Raw genomic sequence first — 6,000 nt, 5'->3', positions numbered from 1 at the left:
TATGTGCTGAAAGACACTTCTTTACCTGAGGCTACTCCGCTAACTTCTTGGAGCATAAAGTATCTCAGGATAATTTAACCACGTGAGGCACACTCAGAAGATTTGGCAGATTGTCTCAGGCGTTTGGAGTTAACCAATAATAACATCCCTGCTCCTAATCCTCCAGATTTCTTCTAAATTCTGCTTCTATTTGTTCTTAGTGAAAAGCATGGCATTATCTTATTACAGCAATTTGATTTTCATTATCTAAGTAGGCTGCTGTGTCAGCAAAAAGCAGCAATTTGGAAAGGATGGAAAAGACTGCGAGTCATGGATGAATGAGTGATTGGTGGAGAAAAAAAAGAAGATGGAAGAGGGTATGTTGAGTGATTGAGTGAGCTTGGGAAAATAAGGTGAGGTCTGTGGTAACCAGTCCAGAAATATGGCTCTTTGTTTATGTGATTAAGTAGGGGAAGCCTGCACATACGACCTGTGCTTAGGTGGCATAAGTTCAGCCAGAAGTGTGCTGTACAGCAGTTTGTATAGAAGAAGCTGGAGTACTGAGATGACTACAAGGTCCTGTCTAAATCATTTGACAAGAAATGGTAAGAAATTGCCTTCCCCAAGATCTATTTCAAAATCTGCTTTTGAGATGCAATTTCTTTACCACAAGAAGAGGCCTGTAAGGTAGGGAAAATCAATCTGCAAGGTAGGAACCTTCATTTAGTTATGCTGCAAGCATTCCTTCGGAGATACAAGGTTTCAAGAGATTATATATGAATTGGTATGGGCATGGAGCACAGCATGCTCTTGTTGGTATCTAATTAGCTCCAGTTTAACCAAGTTTCTGGGCTGAGTGTCTTTAACATTTACAATCTATTGAATATCTTTTTCTGTGTACAATCCAATGATCGCTGAAGGCAACAGGACTGTGTCTGCTGCAGCACATACGATAAACCAAGGACTACTCCCTGGATCTGATGTCAAGTTCTGACAGTACAGCCTATGTCCATATTTCTCAGCTCTCCTCTTCCAGCAGAGCAGAGCGACCAGAACCAAATTGTCATTGAGAATGACAACCCATGGGTCAGACGCCTGAATGCTGTCAGGACAGTGCCACGGAGAGCTGGGACCAGACTTGGAAGCATTCTGCAAATATGTGGGAAAGGCTTATGCCAGTAAATTTCCCTGGTTTATTAATACTGGTATAGTCTGAGAGTCTTTTGATTAGGATCAGTAGACTACAAGTGGGTGAAAATGAGCCATCTCCTGCAATGGATCTATAATCCTTTGAGATTCCCAGAGCATATTGCTTTTGGGTAAGAGACCTCCATCTTAAAAGAGAAAAAGGAATTTAAAAGCTGCTTTGGGCATTTTGCCAGCTGCACAGCAACATCTGGTTGGCATTCAGAGGCTTCAGGGGCAGCTAATCCTGCTCTGAGTAGGATTAACATCCCTGTTTAAAATGTACTCTTGGTACGTCTGGTGTAGCCAGGATTTTGGCAGTCCAGAGCAGAGGGAAAGAGTGCAAGAAGGAGGGCCTGTGTGACTGTCACAAAATGTTTCCAGCCCTCACTGGATCCCCTCCCAAATGCTCATTAGATACTGTAGAGGTGACTGCCTGTCTCCTCTTTACATAGTCTTCAAGTGAGAGCACTTTTCAGCAAGGGGTGGAGTTATTTACAGAAATACTGCTCTGCTTTCGGTAGCATGGGTAACAAAGATTATTTTCATCACAGATGCATGTAAATCCCAGTGACGTTGCTTGTGAAACCATTTTCATGAAGGAAATAACAAGATTTATTTGGACCAGAATTGTAGCAGAACTTGTGGATGAGCTCCTACACAAAATTTTATCCTGTTTTCCATAGTTAGGGGTAAAGAAGTTGAATTTCCTTGACTTCAAGTTCCTCTGCTGGCAGTGACTGGCTGATTTCTTAAACACCATCTCTACTGATAAACTCAACTGTTAGAAATCATGAGACAACACAGAAATTTGGTGCTGCCTTACAAATTCTGGAAAACCTTACATTTTAAGTAGATTCTCTTTGAAACTGGAGTGCTGTGGGCTTGTGAGAAGCATAGCAGGCCATAGCCCATGTTGTCCAGAGGGCTAGGAGAATTGTTCCCTCTAGCTCCAGGGCAAGGGTCAGTATGAACACATGCAGAATTGCACAAACATTTTACAGCTTGACCCAGACATCTTTGTGAGAAGCACATACAATTAAGGGCTTATTAATTAACCATATGTTCTGAACATGGAAAGCATTGATATGTGTAAGCAGTTTCTTCTACACCCTTCCCTTTAAGACTGTACAGAAGACAAACTACTGTTACACTTCGGCACGCCACTATAAGACTCTGCCACATTACTGCTGGTGAAAATTAGTTTGGCTCTGCTGAGGAGGCAGTACAAATTATAGCTCAGCTGAGTGTTTGGCCTGGTGTGCTCAGATTTATAGATACCACCAAGCCTATCATATCCAGGTGAAGGATTTGCATACTTGCATGCAGTATTTACATATTAAAGTACAGTATTTACATGTTCTTTATTTTGCATGCCGAGATTTTGACAAATAAAGGAAACACTTCAAACTGTGTCTTTATTTTTGTTTCCTATGTCTCAGATTTTCCAGAAAAATAAGTTGCTACATCCCCTTCTTTCATCCCCAAAAAAGAGCAGGAAAACGAGTGGCTTTCCTGCAGCAGCTGTTGCACCTGCTGTTTACAGTGAAATTGGACCACAGCAATGCTTCTTTTCTGGTCCACAACATTTCCTCCAGCAGTCAAAGCCAACACATCAAAGTGAAAGCTCCGAAGGAGAAAAACAATGTGACCTATTGTTCCAAGAAAACAAAATAAATCATTTGTAGGAAAGGAGTAAAAACTCCTAACTGGATTTTTAAAATATAAATATTGGGAAGAAGACTGTGAAAGGCACAATATAACGTGTGGTTGTGATGATGCTAGACATACTACGATTTCTAGAACTTCACTGTACTCTCACTTGATAATACGTTCTAACAATAGAAGCAATGCATACAGTGCATGCCATGATTCTTTGGAGATACACATTGCAGCTCAAGACAAAATCTAGTGTTGGATGCTCTCATTTGCTTCTATTTGCTTCTCCAGTTTTGAAAAGTCCCAAATTTTGAAATACTTCAGTCCAATGAAGTTTGGACCTATTCTTGTCATCACAGTGTTTCTCCTTTTGTTCTTCTTCCTTGCTGTTGTTTGTTATTCTTATGATGGAAATACCTTGAGGTTCCCACTGAGGGCCCCATTGTGCTAGACAATTACACTGCACAAAAGGTTGTGATGTAAATAGAGAAACCAGTGTGTGGTAGAGGAAACACAGTAGAGGATCAGCTTGCCTGTACTCACTCTCCTGAAGGGTCAGAGACAGAGGTGGTCAAAACCCTGCTCCCTGCTTTCTGCTGCCTGGCTTGTAGATCCTTTTTAGTAAAGGAGGAAGTCAAATATGCTACATCATTTTACCTGGATGAGAAGGATTAGATTTTTTTCAAAAACCTAAAATACAACTTGCTCTGCTCTAAGGAGGAGGTGTGGAAACATATACGTGATTGCCAACCAGGATTTCCCAAGAAACACAACAAAATCTGGAAGATTGCCTGCCATCATGAAATCATATTATCCAGAGGCACTTGGGTTACCTCCCCTCTCAGCATAAGCACATTAGTTTTGACCTTGTGACCTAGATATGGGTAATAAAATCTTCAACTTTCTTCCAGCAGTATTGCTACAGTCATATAGATACGGAATAGTGCACCTTATTTCCTGAGATCCTAGTTTGCCATTCTGATTAGAAAACTGAAGGCACAGAAATCAAAGGCTAGTTCCTGTTTTCTTGATACTGTTTTGGGAGCAGGAGAAAAGGAAACAAAGCAGAAAAGTATGTCTGAAAGCAGACTTTCTCTGTCAGTTTACTTGAAAGAGTCTGGAGTAGCAGATGCAGAGCTGTGTATCCAGCTAAAATAAAAACAAGCACAGTTGTTTCATAAGAAACGGAAATCCAGAACTTGACTCAGTTTCTTCCTATTGTAATGAAAGTCCAGAGGAAATTAATGAAACCTATTACAAATTTAATGAAGTAAATGAAACAATTCCACTGCCTTGGTTTAATGACTTCCACACAAAACCCTCAAAGGGTTGGTACATTCTGCCTACTCGGTTCACAGCACTGGGCCAGGTCCTCGAAATAATAGCAGGCTGAAGAAGCTCTGTCTCATGTTCTGATGTCAATGCACTGAACTGAGCCAGTTGCAAAATAAATACTGAAAATAAAGGACTTTGGACTGGTCAAGAGGTAAAAAAAGTTTGTAGAGCTTAGTATAGAGATAACTACACTGAACTTTGATGGCCATTGAGAGGCTGGGGATCAGAGAGCTCAACTCATTCCCTCTACAGCTTTTACATGGATAAAGCCATGAGCAAGGTGAAAACAAATAATTTTTAAATGTTAAGTATATACAATCCTATAGTGCACTAGCTTGATTAAAAATTCCATTAAAGAGGCTGTATCTGATCACCCTGTGACTTAGGACCTTTCTCAGCCTGTCTTAGTCTCAACAAAGCTACAAATTTACTTTTCCCCATTAACATGAAGAATCATCATCAAGTGTTTTAGAACTACTAATACTGCTAGATCTTGCCATGGAAAAAACCTTTATTAAAAAAATACAGAATTTCTTTCATAATGCAACAGGTGTTTGTGTAATTAGAGAACAATGTGATGCAACTGATGGCATAAAACTATAACTAAATGTTATCTGACCCTCATGTGGTTAGGTATATTTTACCATCTAAGAACAAAAGGCGTTGAGGGTTCACACACAGTCTTTTTGCTGTACGTGTACAGCATTAGCACAGATAAGGGTGGATGCTGGCTGTGGCTAAGGCTGTAAAGAAGCATACCTATTAAAGCTGAAATACAGAAATAATTTCTAAGGCACAGTCACAGACAGATGTACAACTCCCTTTGGTTTTCACTGAGGCTTAGGTACTGTTCTACACTTTCTTCTAGTTTCCCTCTCTCTTCCATCCAAACTAAGATGTAAAGATTATTGACCTTGTCCTGCTTTCATAGACCAGACAAAAGCAACAGGAATAGCTTATTTCAACACCTGAAAAAAAAATAAATCTTTACCAGTGAATGCCTTAAAAACATCCTGAAGACAGATGAATTCTGGTGAATCCGGCTGAAGTGCTTTAAGGTATTACTGCCCTGCTGTCGTCTGCCGCTCCTACAGCAGCTGCCCCTGTGTTCAGAGAGTCAGCAAAAGGGGATGAGGACCAAGGTCCCGGCTGGTCCATCACACAGATGAGCCCATTAACTGAGGGTGTCTTTGTGGCAAATTGGGTTTACCTCTTTTTCGCTCTGCTGGCCCACTGCCAGGCAGTAATGACGGCAGACAGGCAGGCACAAACAGCTGGGGTGCCAACATAGCCTGTTGTGGATCAGTCATAATTGTTCTGTCCCTTCCCTTCCCTTCCCTTCCCTTCCCTTCCCTTCCCTTCCCTTCCCTTCCCTTCCCTTCCCTTCCCTTCCCTTCCCTTCCCTTCCCTTCCCTTCCCGTCCCCTTCCCTCTTTCTTCCTTACCTTCCTTAATCTTTCTCTCCCTTTCTCTCTTATATTTCTGTCTCTCACCTTTCTATCTGTATTTCTTCGCTGCAACACAAGAGTTATGCCTCTACAGGAAATCCACCTCCAAGCTCCCACCAGTACCCTCCCAGACAATTAAGAATTTGTTTCCCCTCCCCCACAATCTCTTTTTGTTTTGTTATTGTCAGCTGGTCTCTTGGATTAGGGTTTGCAGCTCTCTCTGGGCTCAGGAAAGCTTGGTAGCTTGGCAGGATTTCTTGCCAGATCAGTGATCCTAATGTGAGTGCCAGAATCCTGCAGTTTACATAATGCTAATTTGCTTTTCAGCCCAAGTTGCCAACTCACATGCTGCTTAGCACATCAAGTAGCAGAAGGAATGCCATGTGCTCTACCCC

This window comes from Cyanistes caeruleus, chromosome 2 (assembly GCF_971803275.1).
Source record: "Cyanistes caeruleus chromosome 2, bCyaCae1.hap1.1, whole genome shotgun sequence".
Lineage (NCBI taxonomy): Eukaryota > Metazoa > Chordata > Aves > Passeriformes > Paridae > Cyanistes > Cyanistes caeruleus.
This window is presented reverse-complemented; position numbering follows the sequence as displayed.